At 45.6% G+C, this 17332-nt stretch overlaps 1 long non-coding RNA gene across 1 annotated transcript; it reads right to left on the bottom strand.

The window, feature by feature from the left end:
• Window positions 1-559: 559 nt before the first annotated feature.
• LOC101058678 (uncharacterized) lies at window positions 560-16396 on the bottom strand. The gene is made up of 3 exons (XR_169875.6): window positions 15953-16396; window positions 6752-6882; window positions 560-981 (listed from the first exon to the last, which is right to left on the bottom strand). It is a non-coding gene; the product is annotated as an uncharacterized LOC101058678 (long non-coding RNA).
• Between the last annotated feature and the right edge of the window lie 936 nt (window positions 16397-17332).

Here is a 17332-nt window from a genome sequence, read left to right as displayed (position 1 = left end):
TTTCTTCATCTATAAAATTAAAGTAATAATGGTATGAAACTTATAGGACTGTTGTGAAAAGCATATACAACATTTGGTACATTTTAAGTGTTCACCAAGTGTTAGCTGTTGCTGTTTTAAATAGCAAATTCCCTTAATGTTTTCTTGCATGTTTGTGGGTTATCATTGCAGATTATTAAGTGACACAGGGCGAGAGAATGATAAACTTTAAGTTGTATGGTATTAAATTATAACCAAATGAAGGCTTATCAGAAGAAGAGATAAAGGCTTCTGAAATTATACCTCAATGGATATTTACAATACAGATTTCATAAAGCTTTATTGAATACTGTCTATGTATCAGCCCCAGTACCTTACATTTTCTCATTTTATGTAAACTTTAGGTCAGCCCTTTGAGTTCAACTCCATTTTAGAGGAGAAAGTTGAAGCTTAGAGAAATTAAGAGATTGTCTAAGATCACGAAGATGATAAATTGCAAAGGCAGAGTTCAAATGATCCTGTCTATTTCTTTTTTATAGTGAATGAGTTAGAAAATGATTCAATTTCAGACACAAACACACACACACACCCCACATTTATTTCACATGTAACCTTTCAGTAATGTAGATCAGTGGTCAGAAACTCTGAAATTTTTCTAATTAAATTGGGCCAGTTCATTTTGCAGTTGTAGATTGAAGCAGGTTAAAAAATACTCTCACCTAGCAATCCATAGTTTTCTATTTCTATTGCTGTTTTTTGGGTCCTCTTACCAAGACAATTGTTAGTGAGAGTGCCATGCCAAAGAAGAGACCCCTTCTTTCACAATTAGGAATTTTTAAGTCAATTTCACAATTAGACTTTTTAAGCCAATAAGCAGGTTAATCCAAAGGATTCAGGCAACTCTTAAAATCTTCTGCTTCAGTTCAGTTCAGTATCACAAGAGTGGAAGTTGCTGGAAAAAGTTTCCGTTTGATTTAAAGTTTATCTTTTTTACTTTAGGCCCTAAAACAGGGAATAGAAATAATCTTTTAGAACATTTGATTCCAGTAAGATTTTGGTGAGCTTATGGGAAGAGGAGTGAACTGTATCCTTAGTTATTAAGGGGGCTCAGAAATTTTTCCTCTTTTCTTTTTTTTTCAGTTGCAAAAACCAGGATTGGTGCCTTCCAAGAACAAAAGCATATTTGCTTGGGGCTAATGATGTTTCTTCAAGGCATTGGGTAAAGAGATCAAAGAGCCATCAGGAAAAAAATTGAGTTGAAAGTCAGCTAGAAGGCACCTAAAAGGTCCTTTTGTGATTACACATTTTTACAGCTTTATTGAGATATAATTGACATGTAATAAACTGTTCATAAAGTGTACAATTTACATTTTGACTTGCAAATACCTGTGAAGCCATTACCACAATCAGTATAATGAACACATGCATCATGGCCCCAAATTTCCCCATGCCTCTTTGTAATCTCTCCCTCTTACCCCTCTTTGGTACACCCCCTTTTCGATTCTCAAAAGACCACTGATCTTCTTTTGCCACTCTAGATTAGTGTGCATTTTGTAGAATTTTATATGCATGGAATTGTATAGTATGTACCCTTTTTTGTGGGTGAGGGTCTGGCTTTTTTGAAAACCCAGAATAATTATTTTGAGATTCATCCATGTTGTTGAGTCTATCAAGAGTTCATTCCTTTTTATTGCTGTGTAGTGTTTCATTGTGTAGCTATACAACAATTTGTTTATCCACTCACCTGTTGATGGACAAATAGGTTATTGCCTATGATTTTAATCCAACCCATTTATTTTACTTGTAGAGAAGTCCAAGGAGAAGAAGTCTTCAGAAAGGGGGCTTGGCTAAGGTTCCTACTGCATTTGAGGGGTGATGAGAAGAGTAGCCTGTGACCTTGAGATTTTGTTCCAACAAGCCTGGCAGTTGCATTTTGGCTTGGCCTGATTCGCCTGGGATGACCTTTCCTTTGACATCTCTAACCCTCCAACTCTGAACTTACAGTAACAGGAATTTTTTTTAAAAGATTATATGAAATTTTATCTACATATATGTATTTACACATCTCTCTATGTCATTGATAGACTTCTTTTTTGCTGTATATAAGAGATATCTTGTATATGGCGATGTGAGTCTCAGAGGATAAGGTAACCCATGTTTATTCTAGGCCAATCTTTTTTCACCTGGTTTCTTAATCGTATCCCTCCTCTTTCCTCAGGGACCTAGAGCCTTTAATTATCTCCTCTTTCTACCAGTTCTTTAGCCACAGCCTATAATCTTGTGCAATTTCTCCACGCCCTTCCGTCTAAGCCTCTCCGATGATCCTATGTAAGCCTCTAGTTCTTACCTGATTTGTCTCCTTCCCTTTGAGCAAAGTTTCTTGAAAAAGTAGCCTACACTTGATGTCGTTACTTCCTCACTTTCCATTCCCTTGTTCTTAACCCTTCAGTTGCTTTCTCTGATGCATGTGGTGCTATTGATTTGTCCCCTGAATTCTTAGACTCTTCCTCCCTTGGCCTCTGTGAATCACTCCCTCCCTCCTGGGTTTCTGTCTACTTGTCTGAATTTTCCTATTTTTAATCTCTAGTTGAGCTCATCCTCAACTATTCCTCAGAACTCTGTCCTTGTGTCCTTGACCTACTGCTCTTCTTTCTTTTCTTTTCTGTTTTTTTTTTTGTGACGGAATTTCACTTGTCGCCCAGGCTGGAGTGCAATGGCGCAATCTTGGCTCACTGCAACCTCTGCCTCCTGGGTTCAAGTGATTCTCCTGCCTCGGTCTCCCGAGTAGCTGGGATTACAGGTGCCCGCCACCATGACCGGCTAATTTTTATATTTTCAGTAGAGACGAGATTTCGCCATGTTGGCCAGGCTGGTCTTGAATGCCTGACCTCAAGTGATCCACCTGCCTCGACCTCCCAAAGTGCTGGGATTACAGGGGTGAGCCACCGCGCCCGGCCCCTACTGCTCTTCTTTTCTCTATTGTCTCTTTCTGGAAGGCCTCTTGTGTTCTCCATATTCTAATTATGTGGTCGCTGGTGATGCTCCTAAATACATATTGATAACCACAAGCTACACACTAGAATACCATTTCTTTGGATTTTGGACAGGGAGAAAGAGATCATCTCTAAAACGGAACTCATAGTTCCCTTCAAACATCCTCCCCCCACTAAAGACGCCACCATTCACTCAACCATCCAGGGTAGACACTCAGCCACTGTCTTTAATCTTCCCCATCCATCGTAGTTATTCCTTGACCCTGGGCTTTCCTCTCCAGGCAATTCAGGGCTTTATCACCTGGATTATTGTAATAATCTAATGTTAGCTATCTCCTCACCCCCACCTTCCATTTACCCTTAAATCAGTGTGTTGTCCACAGTTTACCCCCATGTGTTCTTTGATGGATCCCTTTTCTGCTTAAAAAAGTTCAAATCCTCTTAACTTTTCATATAAGATTTTTAATGATGTGATCCCCTACCTATAACTGCAGCTTTTATGATCTTATTCTGCAGTTTTTTTTATTTTACTAGACCAGCTCTTATTCATCTGTCTTTCTTTCTTTTTTTGTTTTTCTTTTTCTTTTTTTTTCCTCTGTCGCCCAGGCCAGGCTGGAGTGTAGTGGTGCCATCTCAGCTCACTGCAACCTCCGCCTCCTGGGTTCAAGTGATTTTCCTGCCTCAGCACCCCGAGTAGCTGGGATTACAGGCATGTGCCACCATGCCTGCCTAATTTTTGTATTTTTAGTAGAGACGGGGTTTACACCATATTGGCCAGGCTGGTCTCGAATTCCTGACCTCAAGTCATCCAGCCACCTAGGCCTCCCAAAGTGCTGGGATTACAGACGTGAGCCACCGTGCTCGGCCTTATTCATCTTTCAAGACCCTTCTAGGTGTTTCTTCTCTGTGTCCACAATATCCTGTGCATTCTTGTCATACAACACTCATTATAATACACTGAAACATTCTAGTTTTTGTCTCTGCTTCTTACAAGGCTGAGATCTGCGAGGGCAGGAGCTTGTCTATTCATCTTTGTATCTGTCCCACCCCCCGAGGGTCTAACATAATTCCTGGCATACAATAAACACTCAATAAGTGTTTGTCAACAAAAATAATAAACATCCCATGACCTTTTAGAATGTAAAATCGCTGTCAGTTACACCAGCTTATTGAATGCTCATAATAGTCCATGAGGGTAATACCACCACAACTCCATTTCACAGATAAGGACACACAGGAGAGAGGGCTTCAGCCATTCCTCAAGGTCACAGGCAGATCAACTGATTGTAAATCCAATTTTTTTTTCCCTTACATTTGTGATTTTGGAAAATGTCAGTGTGTTAGGACAGAGATTTAGTTTGACTCTGTAAACATTTATTGAAACAACTATTATCTATGAGCCACAATCCTAAGTGTGAAAGCAATGAAGGAGAGTGGAGGAGACCACTTATGCCTGGTAAGGTTCTAGACACTCACAGTCTCCCCCGCTCCGTCCCTCCCTCCCTCCCTTCCTCCCTTCCTTCCTTCCTCCCTCCCTCTCTCTTGCTCCCTCCCTCCCTCGCTTTCTTCCTTCCCCCTCTCTCTTTTATTTTATTTACTTAGTTGAGATCCAGGGTCTCGCTCTCTCACTCAGGCTGGAGTGCAGTGGCACAATCATAGCTCACTGCAGCCTTGAACTCCTGGGCTCAAGTGATCATCTTGTCTCGGCCTCCTGAGTAGCTAGGATTACAGGTGCACGCCACCATGCCCGGCTTTATTTCTGTAGAGATGAGGTCTCACTGTGTTATCCAGGGCAGGTGTCAAACTCCTGGCCTCGAGCAATCCTGCCTTGGCCTTCCAAAGTGCTGGGATCACAGGTGTGAGCCACCATGCCTGCCCCTTCCTTCTTTTCTTTCATTCTTTCTTTTTCTCTCTTTTTTCCACGATGTGGGGTAGAGGGGCTGGCTTGTGCATTGTAGGATGTTTAGCAGATTCTCTGGCCTCTATCCCTAGATGCTGGTAGCAACACCCCCACCTCGTTGTGACAACCAAATATGTCTTCAGGCATTGCCAAATGTCCCCAGTTGTGTGTGCGTGAGACAAATTTGCCCCCAGCTGAGAACAACTGTGGTGTGGATAGACTTAAAAATGAGGAGATTAAGAATAAGAGGGCTTTGCTTTGCTTCCCAAAGCATGGCAGGTGTTCCATGGGTGCAGTTCTGTATGGGCTAAGAGTCAGGGGAGTAGGGAGGGAGAGAAGGAGATGTTAGGAGTGTGTCTGCATGGAAGCAGAGGCCAGTAGGAGTTCCGGAAGAAGATAGAAGATGGGCGAGTGGTGTTGAAGGGTGGGGTCCTAGAGAACCCATGATAATAGGAACGTTGGCTATGCAATGGGAGAGGAAGAAATGTGTGTGCGTATGTGTGTGAAATGTAGATCTCAGCTCATCCTACCGAACCAAATTCTAAAGAGGAGAGTCAGTTGTTCTTTGGAAGACCAGACTTGGGGAGAAGCCAGGCTATAAATCCTGGAGGGGAGGACTTTACTGCCACTTAGAAATCAGGCCTGAAACACCCATAATGTTTGTCAGTCCACATTTTAGTGCTCTTAAGTAAGTTTGCAGGGTGTGGGGGATGAAATATGGCAGGTATTTGATTTAAAAAGCCTGCACAGATTTAATGTCCTGATAAAATGTATTAAATCTTTTAAGGTTTTAATGAATCTAGTATGTGTTTCATAAATCAAGAACTCTGCTAAGCCGTCTTCTGGTTTAATAAGAGTAAACTACGAAATTGCTCTGAGCAGAAGCAAAATACATTTATATCACACTGAAAAGTAATAGATTTTTAAGCTGAGGGGGTCTTTCTGGGCTTTTTATGCTGTTTGCTTATTATGTTGCTCCAACTCCTTCAAATATTAAACCACAGGGAAACATGTGCTTAACTGTATCAAGATGTGAACTAGCACAAAGGTAAATATTATTTGTAAGAGAGCAGAAAACAAAGCCAGTATTTCTTTACCCTTAGACCTAGGACCAGGTTGATTTCTGCACTGACACCTGGCTTTGTGTATCTAGGCGTAAGGTGGTTGGTTAAAAATCATTATTAACTGTTATTAAATCACCTTTCCCAAGTTCTCTCACTCCTCCATCCTCACCCCCTTAGCACATCTGCCAGATTGAAGCCGTGAGTGTATAAAATACTTCTTGAATTTTACAGCTGGCTGTGGAATGACCTTGTTAAACTTGCTGGCCAGACCGTCCAAAGCAAGTGTTCAGAGATCCTTCTGTCATCTTAAACCCAAGGGCTGAAGTGTTCGCTTTGGTTCTTTTTCCTTCCTTCCAGCCCCATTGCTCAAGCTCCAGTGGGAATGGGAAAGGGGCTTTTGGGGGTGTGGGTGTAACAGATGGGTATCTGTGAGCAGGCTGGGGCTTGAAGCCTCACTACCCAGCTTCCTTGGTGGATGGGCAAGATTTTGGGGTGAGATGGTGGTTCAGGGAGTTGGGGGGAGGTGGTGTTGGAGGAATGAAGGGGGGTGGGGCTTGAACATTCCGGTGCACAAAAGCTGGCAGGGCTTGTGAGCTCTGCAGGGGAGGGAGCGGGGGCCCGTAAAGCTCAGTGTGGAGAAGCCTGTCCAACCTCATTAGCTGTCAGGGGCAACAATACTGATCTGGCAATAGAGGCGATTCCAAACCTGTTGGTCATTAATCACCCGCCTGACAGTTGCGAATGGAAGTGGAAAAACCTCATCCCCCCTCCACCCTTCCCCTCCTCCTAGGCCCAGCTCTGGAGTTTAGAGTTACCTCTTCGTGTATATGTGGTTCACGGCTGTGTGCTGGGTCCTTCCCTCTTGGCTTTTTTAGCGGGTCGTTTTCAGCACGGAGAGGCTACAGGTTGGCCAGAGCCTGGCAGACAGTGATTCTGGGCACAGAGACTGGGGAGCAAGAAAATGAAAGGTAGTGGCTTCTGGAGGGGGGACCTGAGCTGTGACCCCTCTGGGATCTAGGGCTGGGTCTTGGCAAGCTGGTGGAGTCAGGGAAGGCTGTCATCAGCACCCAGGCCTCGTCTTTCCACACCCGCCCCCTTGTTCCCTGGCACACCCTTCTCTCCCTCCTTCAGCTACTAGGTGCCAACATATTTTCCTTTATGTTCCTTTTCCCTGCCCTTCCCACCCTCCCTTCCCTTCCCTTCCCTTCCCACCATTCCCAAATAAGCAGATCCTGCTGGCAGGAAAAGTTTTCATCTCAATTTTTTCCATCTCACTCTGAATTCAAGCCCCGTTTCGTTTCTCAGAGGGGCTTGGCTTTTCAGCCCCATCTCTAGCTGTGGCAGTGGGGGAAGAGTGATGTTTGTATTTTAATAGTGATATTGATATTTCATATGTGAGAGTGCAGTCAGGGCGGTGCAAGGAGAGGCCTGGTCTGCACAGGTGCCTCTGAAATCAACCAATGGGAAGTGCTGCTTAGTTTCTTAGTCTGTCTCTGTAAGTTTTTTCATAAAGGAGGGAGGAGAAGAGAGATGGAGCAGAGGACATCTACAGACCAGACTAGGATGAGGACTTCTGTCACTCAAGTTTCTTTTTTTTTGAGATGGAGTCTCGCTCTGTCGCCCAGGCTGGAGTGCAGCAGCGCGATCTTGGCTCACTGCCTCCTGGGTTCAAGTGATTGTCCTGCTTCAGCCTCCCGAGTAGCTGGGACTACAGGCACACACCACCACGCCCAGCTAATTCTGTTACTCAAGTTTCTTGCATGCTCTTCAGTGCACGTGAGCCAGGTTACATTTAAGAGAGAAGATTCAACTTCTGCTCAGTTTCCCAGGATGTAGAGGGAGGAGGAGTGTAAGGAATTAGCCAGGAATTCCTGAAAGAGTAACGTCAAGATAATTTACACACTTCTTAGCTCTTCTGCTGGGCAGGCCTGAGAGAGTAACCTGAGTGCTAACAACCAAGGAAGGGGAGAAATTGCAACAGAAATTGTCAATTGGTCTAAACTAGTCCTCTAGTTTTCCCAAACATTTCTGCATTCCGTGGGTGCAGATGACCCCTGGTCTTGGCCACATTTGTTGGTGCCGTCTGCTCTCTCCATAGCTTCTCTGACCTCTTGCTACTCATTATAGCATTAGGCAGAGGATGGTCACATCTGTCCACAGCTGATCCATCCAGGCTATCCTGACAAAGACAAATTCCCATGACAAACTCATAGGAACAAAATGGAAAGGAGGGATAGTCACAACTACAGCATTTTAGGCCGGCTTCCCAATTTTTCATATACACCTTTATTCTTTTTTTTTTTTTGAGATGGGGTCTTGCTCTGCCACCCAGGCTGGAGTGCAGTGGCACAGTCTCAGCTCACTGCAACCTTTGCCTCCCAGGTTCAAGTGATTCTTGTCCCTCAGCCTCCCGAGTAGCTGGGACTACAGCTGTGGGCCACCATGCCTGGCTAATTTTTGTATTTTTTAGTAGAGACGGGGTTTTGGTATGTTACCCATGTTGGTCTCGAACTCCTGGCCTCAAGTGATCCACGCGCCTGGGCCTCCCAAAGTGCTGGGATTACAGGCATGAGCCACCACGCCTGGCCTCCTTATGTTTTCTCTGATACAATGGTTGTTCTTAATTCCAGCTACACATTAGAATCATTTGGTGATGTCTGGGCCACATTCCCTGATATTCTGATAACATTGATCTGGGGTAAGGCCCCCACAAGGAGATTTTTTTTTTTTTTTTTTGAGTCGGGGTCTCATTCTGCCGCTAAGGCTGGAGTTCAGTGGTCTCATTATAGCTCACTGCAGCCTTGATTTCTTGGGCTCAAACAGTCCTCCCACCTCAGCCTCTCGAGTAGCCAGGACTACAGACACGCACCACCACACTTGGCTAATTTGTAATTTTTTTGTAGAGATAGGGTCTTGCTTTGTTGCCCAGGCTGGTCTTGAACTCCTGGGCTCAAGTGATCCTTCCTCTGCCTCCCAAAGTGCTGGGATTGCAGTCATGAGCCATTGTGCCCGGCCAGGGATTTTTTTTTGAGACAGGGTCTTGCTTTATTACCCAGGCTGGAGTGCAGTGGCGTAATCACAGCTCACTGCAGCCTCTACCTCCCAGGCTCATTTGATCCCCCCACCTTAGCCTCCTGAGTTGCTGGGACTACAGGCACGTGCCACCATGCCTGGCTAATTTTTGTATTTTTAGTAGAGGTAGGATTTCGCCATGTTGCCCAGGCTGGTCTTGAATTCCTGGGCTCAAGTGATCCACCGCCTCGGCCTCTCAAAGTACTGGGATTACAAGGTTAAGCCACTGTGCCCAGCCAGAGATATTTGGGAAAAGCTCTTCAGGTGATACAAGCCTCAGCTTGGGCTGAGAAGTACTGGTGTCATATTTGTAAACTCATCATGGCAGTTCACACCATGGTATCTTTGTTTTTGAGATTTACCTCCTGGAAAGCCACCTTCCTCTTTTCTCTGCACTATTTATTTATTTTTTATTGACACTATTTATTTATTTATTTTTTGAGATGGAGTCTTGTTCTGTCACCCAGGCTGGATTGCAGTGGTGCGATCTCAGCTCACTGCAACCTCTGTCTCCCAGGTTCAAGTGATTCTCCTGCCTCTGCCTCCTGAGTAGCTGGGACTACAGGCATACACCACCACACCTGGTTAATTTTTTTGTATTTTTAGTAGAGATGGGGTTTCACCATGTCGGCCAGACTGGTCTTGAACTCCTGACCTCAGGTGATCTGCCCACCTCAGCCTCCCAAAGTGCAGGGATTATAGGCATGAGCCACTGTGCCCAGCCCTTGGCCCTATTTAGAAGAGAGAAGTAAAAGATGTAGTTCTTAGCTGGGGAAATGACATGCACACACACAGAACAGTTCTATGTAAAGGCTAAATGATCTGAAACAAAATATAGGAGCTACAGGGGCTCAGAGGAGGGCTGGAGTAATCAGGGAAAGTGGTGAGGAGGAAGGGGACTTCGATGGATAGCATTTAGGTAAGTGGGCAGGAAAGGTGGGGGACTTCAGGCAGAGGGCCAGTGTGAGCGGAACAACAGGGCCTATGCTGGGGACAAGGAGAGGGTTTGCTTGACTAGATGGGAGGCTCAGCTCAGGTTCTTTCTCCTCCTCCAGCCGGCACTCATCCATCCAGGATTCCTGCAGCATCACTGCAGGTTCCACTTAGTCCTGGACTGCTGTGTACTGCTCAGTCACTTTCATGTGTATGTCACTAGTTCTCTCAATCAGATATACAAGCAACTGGAAGGCAGGGAGCATACTTTATATAAGTTGGGACATTCAACACAATGCAATGCAATTCAAGCCAATTCGATTCAATGCAATCCAATCCAATTCAATTCAACATGTTTTTATTGAGTACCAGCTACGTGCCTGTTCTAGGCTTTTGAGATTCGATTAAACAGACAAAGATACTGGCCTTCCTGAGCTTAGTTCTCACAGGAGCGTACAGACAAAAAGATATACTATAAATAATATTAGATAAATTAGATATTATGGTAGAAGGTGATAAGCACCAGGGAAGAAATGAAAAGAAGGCCAGGGTCCTGGGGCTAAGGAGTGAGTGTGTCCATGCGTGTCTGTGTGTTATTAAATGGAAGTTATTAAATGGAAGGTATTAAGCAGAAGACATTATGAGAAAGAAGGCACTATTAATAGAGGTATTAAATAGAAAGTCAGAGTATGTCTCGTTGAGAAGGTGATAATTTACCAAAAACATAAAGGAAATGATGGGGCTGGCCAAGAAGATTTCTGGAAGAGAAGTTTCCAAACGGAGGACAGCTAGAGAATGGCCCCAAACAGGAGCATCCTAGTGTGTTTGAGGAATGGCAGGGAGGCCGTGTGGCTGAAGCCAAAGCTGCTGAAGGAGACGGTGGGGTGGGAGGAGATTGGAGAGGGTGCAGGGAGCTAGGTCTTAGAAGCCACCCTCTGGACTTTGGCCACTCCTCCAAATGAGATGGGAGCTCTCATGGGCTTTCAAACCAATGAGCAACTTCTGTTTCTAAAAGATCTTTTGGCTATAGTGTTGAGAATAGATGATGGGGGTTGGGAGGTGGAGAGTGGGACCAGGGTAGAAGAAGATCTGTCAAGAGACTGATTTTTACAGACGCAGCTGAACCTGTGCAACTCAGAGAAAGAAGACCTTCAGCGTATTCATGTTGGAAGGCTACATACGATTCTCATGTGCTTATTAAGAACTTCATTATAAGACACACATTATTTAGATTTTTGACCTGACCGAATAAGCCTGATCATCCAGCTTATTCACCAGGGCTGGCTTCAGGAGAGACATTTCCCCTGCTAATCACCACATAAAGATTTGTAATTGTCAATTAAAAATCTGATGGTTTAAAGATAGCTTTCAAAACATTCCAAAGAGTTTTGAGCAAGGCAACATATAAGAATGAGTGTATATCCTTCCAAAGGGACATTTTGAATGGGATAATATTTATTTTGATATCTAAGTCCTGCTAAGTTTGCTTTAAAATTTTTAGTACTTTATAGTATCTCTTCTGTGTTCTCTTACTATTGAGTGGAGGCTTGGTATTCAGCACACAGTATACTTAAGAAGAGCCTGGGGAATGGAATTAAGTCTTGGGCATGTTGATATGTGTTTATTTGCAAGGCAGTATTAAAAATTTCATTTGAATTTCCAAATCCAACTAATTTTGAGGGGCCAAACTACTTTTTTTCCTTGAAAGAAGTAAGATATATTTAAAAGAGGTTCTTCCCCTTCCCCTCCTAAGAAGCAAAGGTAACTACTTTTCTGTTAAGCTTCTTACAAGTCCATTTAAATGAATGAGCAGCCAGGGGGGTTATCAGTCTGTCCCCAGGTCAACATTACTGAGCAGCTTTGTGGGTGTTAGTTATTGAGAGGGGATTTAAAAAATAGAGGCTGGGCACAATGGCTCATGCCTATAATCCCAGGACTTTGGGAGGCCAAGGCAGGCAGATCACCTGAGGTCAGGAGTTTGAGACCAGCCTGGCCAACATCGTGGAACCCTGTCTCTACTAAAAATACAAAAATTAACCGGGCATGGTGGTGCACACCTGTAATCCCAGCTACTCAAGAGGCTGAGGCAGGAGAATCACTTGAACCCGGGAGGCGGAGGTTGCAGAGAACCAAGATCTTTAGCCTGGGTGACGGCGAGATGCCATCTCAAAAAAAAAAACAAAACAAAACACCTCCATTTGCCCTCATGTTGCTCCCAATCTGGCAGGGAAAACAGACCATGAAACAAAACAACACTAGAAGGACACATATTGCTGGGGGATTAGAGAAAAGAAGATTCTTGGCCAGGTGCGGTGGCTCATGCCTGTCATCCCAGCACTTTGGGAGGCCAAGGCAGGGGGACTGCTTGAGGCCAGGAGTTTGAGACCAGCCTGGGCAACATGGGAAAACCCAGTTTCTACAAAAAAATCCAAAAAGTTAGCCAGGTGTGGTAGCACATGCCTGTAGTCTCAGCTACTTGGGAGGCTGAAGTGGGAGGATCTCTTGAGCCCAGGAGGTTGAGGCTGCAGTGAGCGGTGATTGCACCACTGCACTCCAGCCTGGGTGACAGAGCACGACTCTGTCTCAAAAAAATAAATAAAACTAAAAAAGAAAAGGAGACTCCTTATTCCTATGTGTGTCATATATGTGTGTAGTTTTAAACGTTTTCAATGTTTTATAACATCCATGATCTCATTTCATTTAGGCCCAGTGATAATTCTCTGAAATAAAGTCACAGAGAGTCACGGCTGCAAAGGACCTCAGAGATCATCCATTTTATCCAATCCCTTGATTCTATATGGAGGAAACCAAGGCATGGATATGGGAAGTGCATTGTCATGGTCACACAGAAGCAGAGGAGCTGGAATGCGAACCCGGGGCCCTTGGTTCTTTTCCACATTCTTTCCTACACTTTCAGAATGGGGAGGGCGATTGGATTAAGGCCACAGGAGCATTTAATGAAGCCCAGGGGAGCCCAGGTGGGGACGAGGTGATGGTTCAGTATGAGGATTTGGGAGGTGGGGTCACTGTAGGGACATCCCGAGGCCCAGAGTCACCAGGGGAAACATTAGCTTTTAATTTTCACTTTCTGAGGCTGCCCCTCCCACAGTTAGGGTGTCTGGAGCGGGGGAATCAAGCGGGCAAGGAATGCCTGCTGGAATGAAGGCGGCCAGCGGTCATTACACGAGGCCTCAGTCACGAACGGAATTCCTCAGCATGGGGTGCTGACGTTCCAACCACTGGCTGGGAACAAAGACCTGCACATGGGACACCCCAGGAGCAAGGTGTTCGCCCCTTCCTGTGACCCGAGCCCTCCAGCGCATGGGCGGCGAAGCATTGCAGAGCCACCCAGGACCTTTCAGCTGCGGCCAGGCCCATGCCCAAGTGCTCAGGCCCAATAATGTCCTGCTGTCCTGCCACGCCCCATGCCCCAAGGCGTCCCAGCCCTGGTTCGGGGCCATGCAGGGAATTGAGGCAGCGAAGGCATGGGGAACCCTGGTCTCCTGGGAGGAAAGGAGACCCAGGAGCATTTATTATTTTATTTTAGTTTTTTAGAGATAGGACCTCTAAATCCAACTAATTAGCAAACTCATACGCAATTTTTTTTTTCCTTTTTTTTTGAGATGGAGTCTCGCTCCGTCACCCAGGCTGGAGTGCAGTGGTGCAATCTCGGCTCACTGTAACCTCTGCCTCCTGGGTTTAAGCGATTCTCCTGCCTCAGCCTCCTGAGTAGCTGGGATTACAGGTGCTTGCCACCACACCAGGCTAATTTTTCTACTTTTAGTAGAGTCGAGGTTTCACCATGTTGGCCAGGCTGGTGTTGAACTCCTGACCTTCAGCAATTCTCCTGCCTCGCCCTCCCAAAGTGCTGGGATTACAAGCGTGAGCCACCGCGCCTGGGCTCTACACTATATATATATTTATATACTTTTTTTTAAATGGAGTTTCGCTCTTGTTGCCCAGGCTGGAATGCAATGGCATGATCTCCGTTCACCGCAAACTCCACCTCCCGGGTTCAAGGGATTCTCTTGCCTCAGCCTCCCGAATAGCTGGGATTATAGGCATGAGCCACCACACCCGGCTATTTTTTGTATTTTTAGTAGAGATGGGGTTTCTCCATGTTGGTCAGGCTGGTCTCAAACTCCCGACCTCAGGTGATCCTTCCGCCTCAGCCTCCCAAAGTGTTGGGGATTACAGGTGTGAGCCACCGCACCCAGCCACAATGATTTTTATAAAAAATGATTTTTAAAAAAAATCATAATATATATTTAAAATAGAGAAAAATTAGAAATAGCCTAAGAATATCATGCAGTCATCAAAATGCTGAGGCTGTATGGAAAAAAAAGCTTAAAACATAATGGTTAGCAAAAAAAGCAGGATATTATATATACAGTGTTTTTTATATATACATATAAAAAACATACTCTATTCTTTTTTTTGAGACAGGGTCTCACTCTGTCTCCCAGGCTGGAGTGCAGTGGTACAATCACAGCTCACTGCAGCCTCAACCTCCTGGGCTCAAGCGATCAACCCACCTGAGGCTCTGGAGTAGCTGGGTCTTCAGGCATGCGTCACTGCACCTGGCAATTTTTTTTTTTTTAATAGCGATCGGGTCTTGGGATGTTGTCTACACTGGCCTTGATCTCCTGGCCTCAAGCAATCCTTCCACCTCAGGCCTCCCAAAGCACTGGGATTACAGGCGTGAACCATCACACCTGGCTGTGTTTCTTGTAGTAGCAAAGTGGACACATGTTGGGACTACCAGACACCAGGTAATTGGGTCAGGCCTGGCTTTTGTGTGCGGCTTCTTGACCATGGCATTTAGAGCAGCACTCCTCATACTTGAACTTTACTCAGGGGATTTTGTCAAAATGCAGATTTAGAGTCATGGATCGGGATGGGGCCTGTGAGTCTACATTCCCTTTTAACAAGTTTTATTTTTTGGCTGGGTGCTGTGGCTCATGCCTGTAATCCCAGAAATTTGGGAGGCTGAGGTGGGCAGATCACTTGAAGCCAGGAGTTTGAGACCACCTGGCCAACATGGTGAAACCCTGTCTCTATGAGAAATACAAAAATTAGCTGGGTGCGGTGGTGCACGCCTGTAGTCCCAGCTACCTGGGAGGCTGAAGCACAAGAATTGCTTGAACCCAGGAAGTGGAGGCTGCAATGAGCCTGGGCCACTGCATTCTAGCCTGGGTGACAAAGCGAGACTCTGTCTCAAAAAAAAAAAAGTTGTATTTTTAAATTGACAACCTAATAATTGTACATGTTTATGGGGCCCATGTGATATTTTGATAACTGCATACAATGTGTCATGATCAAATCAGGGTAATCTGCATATCCATCACCTCAAACATTTATCATGTCTTTGTGTTGGGAAGATTCCAAATCCTCTCTTGTAGCTATTTGAAAATATACAATACATTCTTGTTAATGGTCATCACCCTACACTGCTATAGAACACTAGGATTTATTCCTGCTAGTTCCTATGTAGCTGTAACTTTGTATCTGTTAGCCAACCTCTCCCTCCCCAACCCCTGCCCTCCCCGCCCCTCTAGTGACCACAGTTCTACTGAGTCTGCATTTCTAAAGGGCTTCCAGGCTGGGCACGGTGGCTCACGCCTGTAATCCCAGGGCTTTGGGAGGCCAAGGCGGGCGGATCACCTGAGGTCAGGAGTTCCAGACTAGCCTGGGCAACATGGTGAAACCCTGTCTCTACTAAAATACAAAAAAAATTAGCTGGGGGTGGTGGTGCATGTCTGTAATCCCAGCTACTCGAGAGGCTAGGCAGGATGATCACTTGAACCCGACAGGCAGAGGTTGCAGTGAGCTGATATTGTGCCATTGCACTCTAGCCTGGGCGACAAGAGCAAAACTCTGTCTCAAAACATATAATAAAATAAAATAAAGGGCTTCCAGGTGATGGTGACACTACTGGTTTGAAATCCATGCTTAGAGGAACGAGCCTTTCAAAGGGGAGTTCGTGGGAATGAATTTATCCCAAACCTCACCTGAATAATGGTCTTCTCAGTGCTTTCCACTGAAGGTCCCATTTTTCGGACCCCTTTGCATGGTCCCTGCCTTTTCTGGATGCTTGGGTCCCGGTTGACCTCTCCGAGGACTTGCAGCACTCACTCTCTGCTCTGCTCACTTGGCCCCTCAGCATCCCATGTCTATGCTGCTTTGAGTCCCTTCGTTATCAATACTTCCCCCATGAGGTGGCTGGCCACCTGTGCTTCACTTGCTTCTGTTCTTGTAAGGTTCAGCCACGACACTGTGGGGACAGCCAGGATCCCACGAACACTGATTCCTTGACTCCATCTGCCCTTGTGCAGGCAACAGCTCCTTTCCTGGGCCCTGTCACCTTGCTCAGTTGGCCCAGAGAGCCCCTGCTGGGCCAGTCTCCCTGTCCCTGTTGCCTGGGACTCTGTTTTTAGAACAATAAGGTGAATTCTGTTCATCTCCTAAGAAAGCGTTGAGTTCCGGAATGGGGGAAACATACTTCTCTCTTGGCAGAGGAGGAACCACCCAGTAAGGCGGGCCAAGGCCCCATTGATCAGAGTCCAGTGAAAAAGTGGCTTCTCAGGAGCCCTGGATGCTGGCCCACTTCGAGACAACTTCTTCTTTCAACTTCCTTTCATGTGTTTTAACTTCACAAACATGCCAGTTTCCAGCTGCCCCTCAGACAGCAGCAGTGATGGTGGTGGGAAGGACACCGCCGTAGGGGTCAGATAGAGTGGGGTGGGGAGGGTGGTGGTGGAAGGTTTCACCCTATTAGGGATGTTTCTGTTGGGGACCAAGGTTGTATCGCAGATGACTCATGCGATAACACAGTTACATGCATTAAAATATAGATGCCCACAAAGGGCACAATTACAGAGACCTTGCCCCTTTCTTTTGCTCTTTATATCTCTCTATTCTCTCTCTCTTTCTCTCTCTCTTTCTCCCCACTCCCCCACCCCCCACACACAAATACTTAACCAATTAAGTCCGTCGAGTGCTATTTGCAGATGATGGTGTGGAATTGTGCTGGAGTTGTGTCCGGCCTCATTAAATGTCAGGATTAACAATACAGCAGTTGGCAATCAAGGCTGTTCTGTGGCTGTTAGTCATTAATCACCATCTGACAGTCCTGAATTGGAAACGAGGAGCCTGTTCACATGTGCTCTGTGTACCTAGTTACCCTCTTGGTAATCAGTCTCGGAAAAGTTTTCTTTGACTCCCTGCCTGCAAAGGCCTCTGTCCTGGCGAGGAGGCACAGGGTCACTGGGCTTTCTCCCCTCTCCTCCTCCTCCTCCCCCTCACTGGGAAAAGAAGTTGAGGTCCTGTACAAACAAGGGGAGAGAGAAGCGTATTGTTTTTGGCCTGCTCTTTCCCTCTTAGGCCTGTTT

The sequence above is a fragment of the Pan troglodytes genome, chromosome 7 (genome assembly GCF_028858775.2).
Source record: "Pan troglodytes isolate AG18354 chromosome 7, NHGRI_mPanTro3-v2.0_pri, whole genome shotgun sequence".
Taxonomy (NCBI): Eukaryota; Metazoa; Chordata; class Mammalia; order Primates; family Hominidae; genus Pan; species Pan troglodytes.
Note: the sequence above shows the minus strand (reverse complement) of the source record. Positions and strands in the feature narration are given on the sequence as shown.